This window comes from Triturus cristatus, chromosome 9 (genome assembly GCF_964204655.1).
Source record: "Triturus cristatus chromosome 9, aTriCri1.1, whole genome shotgun sequence".
Taxonomy (NCBI): domain Eukaryota; kingdom Metazoa; phylum Chordata; class Amphibia; order Caudata; family Salamandridae; genus Triturus; species Triturus cristatus.
This window is the reverse complement of record NC_140592.1, coordinates 496,695,561-496,713,551: the sequence shown is the minus strand read 5'-3', so window position 1 is coordinate 496,713,551 and position 17,991 is coordinate 496,695,561.

Here is a 17,991-nt window from a genome sequence, read left to right as displayed (position 1 = left end):
GCCTTATGTAGGTAATTGTACCCCTATGCAAGGAGTCTACCAGTCTGGGACTCCAATGCAACAAGGTGGAGTATTTGAGGGACAAGAAAGGGGAAGAGGTATTCCTATAGATCCTAAGACTGGAGTTGATGTTGCTGCGTTAAAGAAGTCATACACATATCACTATTGCAATAAGGTGGGGCATTGGAAGTGCAAATGTCGCTTTAATGCTGCCAATCAAGAACAGGCTGGAGGGTAAAGTCAATCTCAGGGCAATGTTATGAAACCGTCAGAATGTACCCAGATTGAGATTCCGAAATTAAACTGGTTCCCAAGGTCTTATGATGCAAATGCCACAGCCCCCGATGCCACAGCTAGCTGTGAATGGTGTCCAATTTAATCAGAACATAGATATGAATGTGAATCAGGACATGCTCCCTTATAATGGTCCATACCAACAGTTTCCATGTTTGACGCATGAAATGAGTACAGTGCAGATCAGTCCTTAAGACTGTGCCTGAGTGGGGAGGAAGACTAACGCTTAGCGCAGTCTTAGAGGTAGAACAGTGTGGACCATATGTTGATGCTGATGTAGATGGCCAAAATTTCAATTTCCTGAATGATACTGGTGCTACCCGCTCTATTGTTAAGTAAACAGAGGTTCCAAACTTACCCCTCGCAGAAAAAACAATCCAAGTTGTAGGAGTCACAAATAAGCAATTGTCAAACCCCTTACTGAAGAAGTGCCTGTGAAGACAGAGGCATTTGAGGATAATCATCAATTTGTGGTGTGTGATTCTAGTTCTTAGTGCCTGTTACGATGTGACTTGCTGTGCAAGTTAAATAGCACCATCTATTGCACAACAAAGGGTATTATGCTTCAGGCAAACAATTAGGACCTTCAGAGGCTGCTCCTCCATTAAGGCAGAGGAGCATCACCCCACTAATTATATTTTAAATTGCCCCCAGAGATAGAAAAATAAAACGTAATAAAGTTAATTTAATACAATTTTATTTTTCAAAACCCCATCCCGAATCGAGCGGCAGGGCAGCAGGTGGGGGAAGGGGAGGGAGGGACGCCTTTCTGATTTCTGCTGCTGCTGGCTGGCTGTCTTGTGGCAGCCAGCCAGACATGTGCATTTTAAACCTCTCTAACTCAGCTGTCTAAGACAGCTGGATTACAAGACAGCATTGGGCTCCAGTGTCCTCAGGAGTTCCGAAGAAGGCCGCTTCATCCAATCCTGGAGTTTCTTTCATGCTGCATGAAAGCAGCGCAAGGATTTGTTACTGCAGTTTCCTGGGTCATTCAATGGAGCCTACCTGCCTGGAAAATACCCGAGCAAGGAGGACATCGCGCCAGGAAGGTAAGTGCAATTATTGTTTTAACTTATTTATTTACTTTTATTTTGTTCCCACCCACGCACCACCCTCCGTACATGCCAGCTGCCACTGAGGATGGTGCCTTTAAGCTGGCAAGCCAGAACTTATGAGTCTCACTGTTCCCCATGTTGACAGTGAAAGATTTACATTTCTGATCTCAGAGACAAAGTGAGAAAATCTAGTTTGATTTTTTTTTTCTGGAAAGGACATCGAACTCATATGAGAAGCAGGTTCGTATCCAGGTCAAGCCAAATGCAGAATACCCAAGAGCACCACAGTATAACCTGACAATGGAGATAGTTGCTGGAATTCCCCATTTGATTGAGACTATGATCGAGCAAGGCATTTTGAAGAGATGTGGGGTAGTCGATGTAACTCCCCCATTATGAGCTTGCAGAAGCTGTGCGGTAAGTACCGCATTGTTTAGGATCTTCACAGTTTCTTGTTGTCCCATGGTACCAAATCCATCTGTGATAATGTTTCAGTTTCCATGTGAACAAAGGAAATACAAGGAGATGATGGACGGAGCTCTGAAACTTTTCAGACGCCCACCCCTAGTCACTATTAGATCTTGGTTCTATCCTTCATTGTTCTTTAGCTCACTTCACCGCCCCAGTTCAGAACCAGCCATATGCAAATCAGTCTTGACCCTGTCCCTATGGGAACAGTCCCATATGAATTGCCAATCTAGGTCTTCCATGAACCGGAAACAAGCATCCTGGGAACGGTTTCAGGGTAGCATCCCTCATCAGCCAGGCTGGTTTGAATCTAGTAGCAAAGTGAGCAAGGGACCCACGTCTGGACATACCCTGCCAATTTAGGGCAAACAAAGCAAGCACAAGGAGATGATGGACGGAACACTGAAACGTTTCAGACACTCACCCCCAGTCAATATTAGATCTGGGTTTAAACTGAAATGGCAGGGGGAGCAAAAAAGCGATGGATTTAGGCCCAGATCTCTGTACTTGGTTGAATGTTTGACATTGTTTAACATTCTGACCATCAACTCTACTTTTTGCATTTGTCACGCCGAGTGGAACGGGTATGCCCAAACGTTGGTTCCATGCTCTCCATGGCACTGGAGTCAAGCTAGCCTGGCTGATGAGGGGGTGAAACCCTGAAGCCAGTCCCAGGATAATTGTTTCCTGTCCAGGGAGGGTCTGGCCTGGCAGTTCAGGCTGGACTGTTCCCATGGGGAACAGGGTCGACAGATTTGCATATGGCTGGGTTTAAACTGGAATGGCAAGGGGAACAAAAAAACAATGGATTTAGGGCCAGAGCTCTGTACTGCGGTAAATGTTTGACATTGTTCAACATTCTGCCCTTCAATTGTTCTTTTGCAGATTCTATGTGAGGCTGAATGGTTGTCAAGACACTGATTTCTCGGAGCTTGCTCGATGCTAGAAAGGGTCCACCTCCAGGCAGCTCCAACTCTGAAATGTCGTTAAGATACAGAGTATTAGAGTGGCCAGGTGGGGGAAAGGGTTGTTGGGAAAGGAACAGCGGGGAAGGAGATCTGTAAAAGAATGAGTTAAGCATAAAGAACCTCTTGTTTTCTTCTGATAGTTATTGATCTGTCAACACCTTGAATATATCTCTATAATAACATGCACCAGTCAAAGTTACTATGACCCAATTGCTTGCATAAGGGAGGTATTACAAGATAGAAGCATAGTGATTAACATAAGCAATGACAAAAGGCCTTTCAAACTTTCTGTTGATTTAAGGACTAAATCATACCACTGTTGACCTTTCCAAATAGTTCTTATGTAGAGATGTATTGGAACTGCTGGACCTGCCACGCAATTCCTCAAAAAGGAATGTTATTCTTTTTCCCAGAATTGTTCTTCTTTTAACATGGACAATTGCCGTATCATAATGATCAAAATGTTAAATATCCAGAAACGTGATTATACCTCCAAAGAATAGAACACACTCCTGTAAAAATGTTTGAGAACCACTCGAGCGAGGTTTTGAATGTTCAACAATAACCGGACTTGGTAATAAAAAGCTTACCCAGATTCAGAAGTTCAACTATAGAATTTGTTTGTCACCTTTTCTATATGAGCGAGTCTCTTTTATTTTCCTGGAGGCGAAGCGGCTTCAACAGCGACCCGATGGAGAAACCGGAGGTGGATATTCGGAGAAGAGCAAAGAATACTGAGCGCGTTGTCTTGGGTGTGGTTTTCTTTTATACAAGCGCCACACCCAAGAACGCGCTATGTGTAACAGGCGTTCTCTGAGGATCGCTTGAAGGTTCATTTATAACACGTGTGTTCTTTTGGTCAACAACGCGTTTATCTTTTGTGCCATATTGAACGCGCACTGAAAAATAACAAAGACACATTAATACAAGTCCTCATGCAGCGCGCATATAATATGTCATGAGAAGTGTCATAGATGCATTAACAGCGCACATGTGACCTAATACTAAGGACTATAAAGGTGATGTTTGTTATTCTTTGACTTGCAAGATACTACTTCTGCAAAGAAACAAATATTGTGAAACAAAAGACAAATAAACAATACAATAACATCATACCCTCATATGTGAACATTGCCACCAATAGCGCGCCAATGGTTTGACACTATGCATTTTGCCACACAAAATGTGAAGACGTGAGCTGGAGTTTGTGCCCCTAGAGCCGCAGCCCAGAACCATGACAATGGTTCACCATCATTGATCGTTGGCTGGTCTTTTTTTCCGTTCTCCTCCATGAGGAAAGCTAATTCTTATTTGCTTTCTGGCTTGGGAATCGGGTTTTAATATAGTACCATGTCCCACAAGGGTATACGGAGAGTCCTTCCATTTTTAACCAGATCTTGACAAATAATCTGGTGTCTCTGGTTATGCCCTTTAATTCTGTATGACTCCAGTACATCAGTGGCCTTCTGGTTGCATTGAACACTTGAGATGACTTTGAAACTGATACAATCACCCTGCTGATAGTCCTGAGAGAAAGCCATTGTAGCACTCCTGCATTAGGAATGACAGATTACAACAAAGCCTTTTCGCTCTTTTGTAGTGAAAGTGAAGGTTGTGCGCTCTCAGTATTGACAAAGAATCATGGAAGTGCCCGTAGACCAGTTGCCTATTTCTCAGCTACTCTGGAAGCAGTAGCCTCTGCGTTGCCCGTATGTCTCAAATTTGTTGCTGCAACTGGTGTCAGCATAGAGAGATGCAAAAGCATTGTGATGGGTCACCCTTTGACTGTCTACGTTCCCCACTCTGTTGAGATATTGTTGACTCCAACTCGTACTCAACACCTAACCAATAGTAGACCGGCGAGGTATGAGCTGACAAGTTTAGCTACAGAAAATGTTACCCTAAAAAGATGTTTGGTCCTAAACCTTGTCACTCTGTTACCTTTACCTGATTGTGATGTGTATGAGATCAAAGTGGAGCATAACTGTCTTGATGTGATTGAACTAAACAGCAAGCACTGTCCTGATATTTCTGACGAGACATTGTCTGAATCTAATCACATCCTGTTTGTGGATGGCTCTTGTCTCTGAGACAATGAGGGAAATCTGAGGGCTGCTTATGCCGTCTGTACAGTTATGGTAGTGTTGGAAGCTGCCTGACTTCAAGGAGTATTCTCCATGCAGGTGACAGAATTGTTTGCCCTTACCAGAGCATGTTGTGTTTCAGACTAGCTAAAAGTGACCATAATCACCGATACCCAGTATGAGTTTGGTGTAGTTCACGACTTCAGAGAGTTATGGTCTCAGAGGTGATTTATGGCCTCGTCAGGGTCCCCGATCCGCAATGGAGACAATGTGAGGAAACTGCTAGAAGCTCTGCAGATACCAGCGCAAGTTGCTGTCTTTAAGTGCTCTGCTCATTGTAATGGAAACATTTTGAAACAATACGTAATTGGTATGCCGATAAAGTTGCACGTTACTGTGCACTAAACGTTTGTTCTTTCAATGGTAAATACACAAATGAGGGAACAGATGAAACCAATATCAGCCTTTTGATGACCATTGCTGACACATGGTAGGAAGTGAAGAGGGTGCAAGGGGAAGTTACTGAGAACAAACAGGAAGGATGGATCAGAGAAGGATGTGTAAAATGAGATTATTACATTTGGGTTTCAGGAGAAGGAAGACCAGTACTGCCTAATAGTTTGTTTCCACCAATGACAAGGCATGTAGGAAGAGATGCCATGGTGAGGTTGTTTAGGCAGGCTTGGTTTAACCCAAAGTTTTGAGCGATGTCAGTAAATGAATGTGAGAAAGCAAACTGCTGTTACACTGAGTCACATAGGGATATCTGGAGGTCCTTTCAACCGAATGCAACTGGATTTCTTTGTGATGCCAGTGTGTAATGACCCGAGCTACATTCTAATAGTGGTGTGCATATTTTCATGTTGGGTGAAAGCCTACCTGACTAGAAGATGTGATAGCCTCACGGGAGCTAAGCTGTTATTGAGGAAACTCATTCCAAGATTCAGATTTCCAACCTTTTTGGAGTTAGACTGAGGAATTAATTTTAATAATGAGGTCCAGAGAATCTTATGTGCAGCGTTACAATTGGAAGAAAGATTACATTTCAGTTATCAGCCAGAAGCTTCAGGTATCATGGAACATTTCAATGGCACTTTGAAATCTAGACGTGCATTAAGTGTGTGCTTCAAATTCTCTGAAATGGCCCGATGCTTTGTATCTGGTGCCGATGCGTCTATGCAGTGTCCAAATTGAAGAACAGGACGGTCGCCTCATGGTATAATAAATGAGGAGGGCTATACGATTCCCTGTTGTGCCTGCAAATATGCTTGTAAACATCACAGACGATTTGGTGCTCGATTACTGTAAAGGATTGGCGGACATGGCTATGTCTCATCAGGTCAAAGGGGCAACGACACCGCCATATCAGGAGCAGTGCCATGACCTCAGTCCTTGTGACTGTGTCATAGTGAAGAAGCATGTGTGGAAGAACTGTTGAGTCTCATTGGCGTACCAAGTGATCTTGGTCACTGCGACTGCTGTGCAGTGTGGTCGTCTTACAAATTGGGTGCATTCATCACAACATGACTAAGTGCTTTGAGAAATATAGTGCTGTATGAGACTGAATTTCCCTATCTATCTGAATCCTGACAGGCTCCTGTGCTTGTTGATGGATTTGTGAATAATGCTATTGGGGATGCTTATTAACAAACTTGCCAACAAAAAGTGGTTCTGTCGGGTTCTCAAAACTTATTTCCTATGCGCACTAAGTGTCGCAAAGCCCAACTATTCACAGGGCATGGATATCAGACACGCCTAGACACATGTACAAAGTTATCAGGGATAATCACAATAACACATCCTGTGCATATCCACTTTCCATTTTATCTGAATTAATTAATTCAGATATGTTCATTTTTCAAAGATACAAAAACGGCTGTTTGCAATGGCTGAAATATAAAGTACTCATGTGACATATGTGCTTAAGTGAAAAAACAATTTGTGCAGTATATACAAGGTGGTTCAGGATTTATATACAGGGGACAGGACAAGGTTTCTGATGGCCAGACTCATAACCATGAACCCTGGTTGCTATTAATGCTCCTTTTGATATGCAGGGCCTTGGTTGGTCGGAGCCTTGTTGTATGTTCTGTAGGAGTAGTGTTTCCAAAGCTCTATCATGTGAAGAATTTTGATCATCCTGTGTCAGAAAATAAACCTCGTTCCAAGTGAGGTGCATGGCTTGAGAAATAGTGGGTGATATTTTCGGAGCAAACATTCCAGGATTAGGGGTGATATTGAATGACATTAAGATTAGAAAACTTTCCACTGTAGTTTATAAGTTGTCTACTAAAACAGCTGGAGCTTTGTTGCCTGTGAAAACTGAGAGGGTTGCTATTAGGGCTATGGTTTTGCAGAACTGTCGTGCATTAGACATTCTGCTTGCAAAGGAAGGCGGAGTCTGCCAAATGTTAAAGGTCCAGCAGTGTTGCACTTATGTCCCAGACAAAAGTAAGGACTTGCAGAAGTTTTGTGAAGAATATTACTGGCTTACACAATAAAGTGAGTGGATTGAAATCAGAAGGTGTTTGGGACTCGGTTGGACATTAATTTAGTTCTGTAGGCAGATTGTGGAAGTGGTATAATGGGTTTTATTTTGAGACGGTTGTTGATTATTGCGCGTTGTGGTAATGCTGATTGTGGGTGTGAAGGTGTACTGGAGATTCAAGGAGCACAAAGGAATATCATGAAAAAGAGAGGACTTGAAGTTAGAAAGGAAACAGAACAAATATTATAATGAGATGAAGTGTTTGGAGGAGTTCAAGAAAACAGCAATTGCCACAACAAAGATTTTTTTAACTTGGTTAATCTGATAAAATCAAGAGATAACCTAAAATATTCTGTAATTGCTTGATTCCCCATCAGAAGGGAGATTGGAAAAGTGTAATCTTGATCCCATCTGAGATATCATAGGAGTGCATCATATTCATGTATAGTCAGCATTCAAATATATTCTGTGTAATTAACTTTTCTAAAGGAAGTGGAATATTGCATATTTAAAGTAGCCCTGAAGACATACTCGTGAATAGAATGTGATTAATAAAGGTTTATGTGACACTTACATAATAATGTGACGGGATAGGATAACATAAATGGGTTCCATTGTGAGGTTATTAAATTTGATTGTGTGTAAACTAATGTTTAAACATTTATATGTGTAAAAAGAATTGATTTCATGCAGGTCAGTTTAGAATGACACCTTTGTAATTCTTTACACTTTATACATGCATTAAGGAGCTGCATTTATTGTGTGTGTAGAAATGTGCACATATTATGTAACCTTGTGCACTACTAAATTGTCTAGAGTGGTTCTTGAGAAACAGTTTGGTCCAGGCTCATGTTTAGAGTTTAACACGTAATTTGTATTTCAGCTTCAATGTAGAATGTTTGTACTTGTATTTTGTTTCCACTGCAGGCATGGAGAGAGAAAGCCTCATTAGATAGCCTCGGAGGGTTTTGTTTTCTTTAGATAGCAAGGTATGACAAGACAAAGTTGGCAAGGGGAAGTGGGGTAACAAGCAAGGAGGCGAGTTCTCCTGGGAGAGGTGAAGAATGACCAAGGATGCACGAAGTTGCAACTTATTGATGTGGGAAAGGTAGTGAAAGTATCCAGTTGTACTCGAGCTATGGAAATTAACCGGCAAAGATCACATGGCATAGTCTACTCTGACTGCAATCAATATTTTATGATGAAAAAAGTGAGGGACAGGAGAGTTATCTTAGGTTTTCACAGAGAGCAGACCTCTGCTTCTGCTTGTTTGGCTTTATGGCAGCTGACACCTTTCTGATTTCACCCTTATGGATGCTTTTTAGTTTAGGGTTGCCCTTTTAAGAAAATTTAGGGAAAGATAGCTGGCACATGCTTATTAAGGAGAATCCTCGAATGAAATATAATACTTAATTCTTTTTCCTGATCGTCTGCATCATCATCATAGAGCTAGTCGTCTGCTTTGTATTATATAGGGTATATCTCTTCAGGATATTTGGTTTTATCTTTGTCTTTCTGTACTTTTATATGATTATTTTGAGATTGGTCTACATTGATTCGTTTCTAAATTTATAAGTAAAACCCTAATAAGCTCAGAATAAGTTGTTGAGTGGATTATTGTGTAGCCACGTTGGTTGCACTAAAATGAGATGTTAACAAGTGATAGTTTTCTCCCTTTACCTCTTGTGCTGCTAGAAAGGTTGCCCCTCTTTTGTTTCTGATTAGTTTGATGAGCGATCCATAACCATATCCATTTTGATTACTATGTACAAAACATCTATAAAGCGTTGTTCCGAGTGCTCTAGGTATTCTCAGCCGGGCCAGTAATGGAAGCCGTTGTGTCATTGAGATTACATGTTTCACATTTCATCCAGGGGCTCGGCTGCTGAAAAGAACGAAAATCTCCAGGTGAACTCTGGTGTGGAAAATCCACACCAATTCCTGTATATTATTCCCAAAAATATGTACTGGGAGTGCCCCTGGTATCATTAACTCCATTTCGGGGTAGAGTGGCAGTGGATATTGGGGCCAAAATCCCCCTAATTTATTATTCCATCCAAAGAGGTAAGAATTACTTTCAGCTCCCTAAAGCAAAGGTTTGTTGGTAAATCTGATGCATTGGTTCAGGCACTCTTTTTCTTTGCATGAGAATCAAAAACATCAAATTCTTTTCAATATGGAGAGAATGATTCATTCTTTAATAATGCAAGCTTGCTAATTAAACAGCAGGCTTTTATAAACATGTTTGCTTAAAGTTGTAATCAGCCAATGTAAACTAGTATTTACTTCATTCACCTTCAAAGGTTAATTGTACAGGCACTTGAACTTACCTCAGCAAAGAAATCTTTGCACACTGCACCCTGTGGAAACAGGCATGCAAGCTTCAAAACTAAGAGATTACAAACAATAGATATGAACCAATAAAATAAACAAAATGCACATACGTACCACTGTTTACCTTAATGCACACAATGCTTCCTAGGTGAACACGCTGATATTCACCTGCTGTCATAATTTTATTTTTAAACACTTTCCTTGATTCTGTTTGCATAACAGTCCTCTCAAACAAGTAGTTTTCTTAGCAGTCTATATTTCAGAATTTTGAACAATACCAAACGTGTATAAATATATATATATATATATATACACGCGACTATTACAGCGTGATGATGGCCACTCTGTAGTTATAGTTAGGATTCCCAGATATAGGAATTCTTCAGATCTTTACTTGCTAATAACGTTGCAATTGTTTGACAAATGTCCGCAAAACCTTGCAGACCCCTTGCTTTTTCTACATTGGCGGATGATGCAGAGTTTTGCAGTGATTTGTTAAGGGGGTGTAAAGATAAAGGGTGTTCCCAAAGCATGTTTTTCCACTAACGCATTTTCCATAGACTTTGCACTTGGCCATTGTGGTAAAATGGCTAAATGTATTGTAATAAAAATTGGGGGTGTAAAGATAAAGGGGGTTCCCAAATCTCATTTTTCCACTAATGCATTTTCCATAGACTTTGCACTTGGCCGTAACGGTAAAATGGCTAAATGGATTGTAATGAAAATTGGCAAGATGATATATTATGGTGTGTAGATAATCCTTTTAATCATAGATGTAATTTTGTTGAGCAGATTCAAATTTATAAGGCACTAAATTCTAATAGGATATTGGGACGCGGTATACCGCAGTAATTTCATGGTATACTGCAGTGCTTACCAATGACAAAGCCGTATATGGTTGGCTAATGACTGCTTTTACAAAAGAGAAATGTACCCAGGTTGTTTAATCCATACGTGCTCTGCATCGTTGATTTTATAATGAAATATAGTGTACTGCTGTTTGATAAGGCATTGGAAGGCTTCAGGCTCTTAAGGTAAGTGTGTCAATTTAAGTAAAGGTAGTTTATTTACTTTATATAATTAAAAAAAATCTTCACAGATTACTGCAGTATTACCTAGAAAGTACAGCAGTGCTTACAAAAATGTAAACTAAAAATAACTGTAAAGTAATTAAAAATACACTTGACTACACTATATTTCACAAATCTAGTGTACTACAGCATGTTTTTTATTTTTTACATATATTTAATTGTATTATTCTTTCTATACCTACTGCAGTTCTTTCTAGATAGTAGCATGGTGCTCTATAAACTTTATAGAAAATTATAATGTAATAAAACTTGTTTCCCCTACCTTCACAGACTTACCTAAAATGCTTCATTCCTTCCTATGCACTTACAATGCAGTAGTATACGATATTTCGACTTAAAAGCCAGAACGCAAACTAAGGTCCTCATTAAAAATTTGGCGGACAGGGTTACTCTGTCACAAACGTGACTGATATTCCGTCTGCCAAATTATAATTACATTTAATCCTATAGAACTTGTGATACGGCGGACAGGATATCCGTCACATTTGTGATGGAATATTCCATCTGCCAAACTCATAATCTGGCCCTAAGTGTTGTTTGAACAACAGGGCTGCCTTTCACTTTTATAAAGGCAAGCATTAGCCAGCTACATACTGCTCTATTATTTTCATGTACCGCAGTATACCGCAAAATCACAGTGGAACGATATATCGTTAACCTTTTGTGCCTTATAACTTTAATACTTCTGAGCCAATTTAGATCTACTACCAAAAAAGGACCCTTTACACCCCATCATCTTTATTCCTGCAACATTCATTCTGTCATTTGCTTGTTAGGTCTATTTCAACTACACTCCACGATACAACATACCACTTCACTCTACTATATGACACATCATCCACTCTATAACACGTCACTCCACTCTGACACGCCACTCCACTCTACAAAACACCACTCCACTCTACAACATGCCACTCCACTCTAACTCACCCCACTACACTCCAACTCACGCCACTCCACTCTAGAACTTGCCACTCCATTCCACTCTACACCTGTCCACTTTACACCAGTCCACTCTATGCCAGCCGTGGCCCTTCTGTATGGGCAGAGGGGCAATGCCCTCCTCCTTTTTTCCATAACAAGAAGAGCATATCTAAGGCTGAACAAAGGTCAGCCTGAAAAATACTCTTCTTGTTTAGGTCAGGCAGGCAGGAGCAAGACGTGTTAAAAGTGCAGGCTACCTGAACTGAACATTGCCACACTGAGGATTTCACAGCCCTCTGGGTATGACCTCCTCAGCCTGGCAAAAGTGGTTCGAGGTCCTCCCCCTTGTGACAAAGGGGAGCGCCACTGATAATTTCAGAACTAGGTGCTTTAGTTTTAAGCCCCTAAGTGCATAGGGCCGGGTGTCAATCAGTGACATCTCTTCACAGAGTGGGTGAGTCTCACTGACCCCGCCCTCCACTCTGTGACATGTGAGAGACTGCTGTCTTCCCTGTTTAGCCAATTAGGGAAGACAGCAGTCCCAACCCTACTTGGACTTCTGAGGCTTCTCTCCCTAAGAGCTGCATTGAAGGTAATTTTTATGTTTTTGATGTTTGGTGAGTTCGAGTGAGTATTTCTGAATGGATTTATGTATGTGTATTTGTGAGTGAGTGTTGTGATTGGGTGTGTGTGAGGGTGCATGTGGGTGTGAATGCATGGGTGTGAGTGAATTTGTATGTGTATGTGTGTGGCCCCCCCACTCCATCCCTGCTAAAAGTACTGTCCATCACTGCTGTATGCCACTCCACTCTACACTACTCTACACCACTCCATGGCACTCCACTCTATGTTATTCCACTCTACGCCACTCCACTCTACACTATTTCATTCTATGACACTCAACTCTGTGCCACTCTGCACCACTCCACTCTACACTGTTCCACTCTATGCCACTCCACTCTATTCTATTCCACTCTAGGCCACTCCACTCTATGTTACAGAACTCTATGCCACTCCACTCTACGCCAGTCCACTGCGCACTTTCCCACTCTATGCCACTCCATTGTACACCACTTTACTCTACAACATTCCACTCTACATTATTCCACTCTATGCTATTCTACTCTATGCCACCCCACTCCACTCTACACTATTCCATTCTACATCACTACACTCTATTCCACTCCACTTGACACCACTCCTATCTACGCTACTCTGTGCACTCTATGTTAATCAACTGTACGCCATTCTATTCTATGTCACTCCATTCTATGCTATTCCACTGTATGGCACTACACTGTACATCACTCTACGCAATTGAACTCTACCCCACTCAACTCGACACGATTCCACGGTATGCCATTCCACTCTACGCCACTCTATTGTATGTAACTCCATTCTATGCCACTCCATTCTACGCTATTCAGTTGGTCGTGCTCTGCATGGGGCGGAGCCAAACAGCAATAAAAGAGTCTGAACAGCGTTAGAACACTCCTCATGTGCAGTTCGACATGTGCGTTTCTTGCGCTCAGCCCTCTCCTAAATCTTACCTGATATTCCTTTCTGGTCACGGATGTGTTCGGAATTCACGCGTCCGGCTCGATTGTTTCAGCACTCTTCAGATTCTTACCTGGATTTCTTCCGGGTTACTGACAAGCGCAGAGTTTCCACAGTGGGCGTCTGCTTCAGAATTTCAGCCTCCCTGCCTCGATTTCTGCAAACGCATCCAGCGCTGATGGGACCTTTTCGTTCCTGCTAAGACAAAACGAAAAGAAACCATGCTTTAAAGAATCCTGTGTTACTAAAGGTGGAGATATTTACTTTGCACATTTTTTTTTTAATGTACTTATCTGATTTGTATTTCTTCGGTGCATGTAAATGCTGTTTCTTATCTGACACATTACATGATGGCTGTAAGGACAATTTCATTTTAAATTTGTTTCCTGATGACATAAGGAGCTGATTTTGTTATTGTACCTGGTCCTGCTCTATTTTGTGTATTTTTTTATTTACTTATCCATTATGGGAAAGCATATTTTTGGGAGTTTTTCTGATATATGTTGGATATTAATCTATTGGGCTCCATTGGATTCTCACTTGATATATTTTAGGTCAGTCACACTATTTACTCATTATAATATATTATCTTTTTGTTACACTGAGTAAACCACTTAGCAATGGATTTTTAAATTTCTAGATAATCCAAACTGTATCTTTTCTCTGATATCCTAAATACTGCTATATGGAAGAGGGAATCTACCCAGGTAGGTATATTTAGTGAAGAACATTATTTAGTGATAAATGCTATCACCATATACATATGTGACGGGTCGGATAACGCAGGAGACGGAAGGGTTGATTTAACTGCTTTTATCCGTTGTGGTTTGCGTTTTCGAGTAAGTACAGGTCTATAATAGGGAAGTGGGGGTTCGGTGTTTCTCTCCCTGGTCTCCCTCCTTCCTACCGTGGTTCTTCCCTTCCGGATTCTTCCCCTTAGCGGTGTAGGTTCACAGGTCTCTCTTGTCTCTGGGCCGTCCACGCTCAAAGAAAAGAAGGAAAGACACCAATCCTGAGTACTTGGTTTCCGGATAGCAGGGCGTAGGGAAAGGGGGTGAGGGAACACTCGGTGTAACGGCGGGTTGTCCTTAAGTGTGAAGCGGTGCTCAGGGAGGGTAGTGATGGGGTGCAGTTGCTAACACACTGTGGATCTAGTGCCTGGTTGTCCCCCCCCTTACTCCGTCCCTCCTTTTTTCTCCCCCCAGCCCCGTATGCGGTCCCGTACCTTGGTGAGCCACGCTCCTCCTTGAACGTGGCTGGGCGGCTCACGGGGTCGTTGGCCTCCTGGCTCTCCACTCGGGGTTTCCCGACCTCCTCCAAATGTCCTCGGCTCCGTCTGTCTTCCTCCCTCGGTCTCGTACTGAGTCGGACGACTCCTGATCTTCTCCGCCTTTGTTTCGCTAGGTTCTCCGCTGTTTCTCGAACCTCCTCTCCTGCTCTGCTCTTCTCTCTCCTCACTCTCTCCGGTGTTCAGCCACACTGGACCATCGGCTTCACTTCCTATATCCGCCCAGTCCTGCACGTCATCGCTGTTGGGGGCGGGGCTCTCGGCACAGTCCTGCCAGTTAAAGCAACAGTCCCCATAATCGTCCGTCATGACGTGTTCCGGCGTTCCCGTAGGGAACCACTCGCTCTGCTGTGAACACAAAGGAGGGGAGAAGGCATCGTTCAGAGTCTCGGATAGGACACCCCTTTTCCCTGTCCGCTACACCCCGTGACAACATATAAATGGTAACACTTATACCCTTGTTTCCACTACAGGAACTAAATACAGAATGTCCATACCTGAAAGACATCAGTGACGTGTCTCTTTTTCCTTTCCTTGTTTTGTTTCCATACTTCATCCATTTCCACTGTGTTGGCTTTGACATCGTTGGGCTGGCTCTGGTAGGTGTGGTATATTCGGACCCCACATCAGACCTTGCATCTCACTCCTGCGGAAACAACAGGTGAGAATTAATGAACGCGAAGCCCACGTTTAATTTTCGCCTGAGTGAGATGGAAGACCGCCGCCACATCACATTATCTGACGTTGCTCCTATGATAAGGAATCTGCAGAAAGAAACCCAAGCCCTTACCCTTTGTGTAGATGCCTTACAGCTGGTCTCCCTGCTTCCTCTACAGATGCTGCTACAGGGGCTCCTGTCTGGCAATCTGTTTTGTTCTCTACCCTTCTCTTCTAGTGTTGGTCATCCGGTCTTTCACGTAACCACTCCATCCTCTCTACCTTTCGCTCCTCCTGAGCGATTTCGAGGAGATTCCACTAAGTTTTTTACTTTCACTAACAAGTGTCATTTGCATTTCATGTGCAAGGCATCCTGTTTCCCCACTGAGCAAGCTAAAGTAGCATTCGTATTATCATATCTAGGGGGATCGGCTGCCACTTGGTCTATTCCTTTAGTGGAGCGCAATGACTTCTTATTATACAACTATGCAGAGTTCAAAGAGAAATTGCACAGATTATTTGACAGGCATTCATTCATGCAATCCGTAGACACTGTACTCTTGAACATCATATAAGTTTTGAAGGATTTTATAACTTGCATCTCCAGCTTCAATAGGTAAGTGGCTAAGGCAGGATGGGCTGAGGCCAAATGGAGTACCTTTTACTATAAAGGGCTTAAAGATTAACTAAAAGACGTGTTGGCCCAAGTAGTGGATCCCCCTGAATCCTGTAATGTAATAATTGACCTTGCAGTTAAATTGGATCATTGATTGCACGACAGGAGCAGAAAAAAGGGCATTCTGAACCCACATTTGTTATGTATAAAGAGAAGAAGGCAGAATCATGTCAACTTACAGAAGGCCCTGAGCCTATGCAAATAGGTAGCAGTAGGGGCCCTTTGATTGATGAAGAGGGACAGCGTCGCAGGGGCAGGAAATTGTGCCTATATTGTGGAAAACAAGGACACAACCCACAAGGTTGCCCAGAAAAACCGAAAAGGCATAGTGAGTTGGGAAACAGATGAGCCTGAAGTAAAAAGAGACAAGGTCTTTGGGTAGGACAGGATTAATAGTCTCCCAACTATTGACTCTGAATCACGCCCTCACCGTTATTTCATGGTAAATGTGCAGTTACAATGGGGAGACCAGTCTGTAGACACCCAGATTATGATCGACTCTGGGGCAGCAGACACTTTATGGACATCCAAGGGGTCAACCATATGACAATTCCAGCAGTACCTAAAATTGTGGTGGACACAGTAAAAACCATTGATGGGAGTAACATCTGCTCCATTACGCATGCTACTGCTGAATCAGAACTCATTATATGTGACCAACAAAGAGAGACAGTTCAATTTGATCTCATTTATTCACCCCAATTTTAAGTGATTTTAGGTATCCCTTGACTAATGCACCTTAATCCTGACATTGAATGGAGAAATCATTCCATATCTTGCTCTTCGAGTTTTGCAAGCTTCATTGCAATAAGAGATCGACAAATCCAAAGGATATAGCTTTACTAGTAGATTTCAATCTACCTGAATTGCTAACCTTGTATCACAGTTTGAGGGAGGTGTTTGACAAAGAAAAGGCTTCTGTAATGCCACACACCAACTGTATGATTGCTATATTGATCTGGTTACTTGAGCCAAGATTCTGTGTAGTCGGATCTATGCTCTAACAGAAAACCAATATATCTATTTGAGGGAATATCTAGACGAGATGCTGAAGATACAGTTTATTCGTTCTTCACGGTCACCTGCTTATTCTCCTCTCTTCTTCATCCCTAAACAGGAGGGAGTTCTCAGATGTTGCATCAATTATCGTGCCCAAAATGACATAACCATAAAAACAGATACCCTCTGCCCCTCATCCAATCATTACTTGATCAGGTAAAAAAACGCCAACATCTTTACCAAATTGGGTTTGAGGGGGGCATCTCATTTAGTGAGGGTACAAGAATGTGACAAATGGAAGAGCCTTTTGCACAAAATGTGGGCTTAATGAATACCTGGTAATTCCATTTGGCCTTTGTAATGCCCCTGCCACCTTCGAAATGTATATTAACGAAGCCCTGAGAGACATGTTGGATATCAGTGCTATAGCATACATATATGATCTTTTGAAATAGTCCTCTAACACCACAGAGCATGTAGGACATGTGAGAAGATTCACTTATCTGTGAAATTGGATAAGTGGGAGTTCCACACATCAAAAGTGACCGTTCTGGGTTTTGTGCTATTGTCTGAGCGAGAAACAATGGATCCACAAACAATAATGACTATCATGCGCTGGCCTTCCCCTACTTCTGTTAATGGTGTATAGAGCTTCATAGGATTCAGCAACTTCTATAGGTGTTTTATAGATAATGTTGCATCTCTGACAACTCCCATTATGAAGATATTCAAAAAAGAGGTATCCTTTAGCTGGACTTCTGCTGCTGAAAAAGCTTTTACAAAACTAAAAACTACTTTTGTTACTTCCACCATTCTAAAACATCCTGATTCCTCTCAACTGTTTATTGTTGGAGCCAATGCATCTCAAGTAGCCATGTGGGAATCCTGTCACAAAGAGATAAGGGAACTGGCCAATTGCATCTTGTGGCTATTTATTCGCCTAAATTAACCTCAGCTGAACACAACTATTCTGTGGGAGACAGGGAATGTCTAGCCATAAAACTTGCCTTTGAAGAGTGACACCAATATCTTTTGGGTGCTCTGCATATGGTTACCGTTCTTACGGATCATAGAAACCTACAGTTTTTAAAGGCAGCAAGAGCCCTAT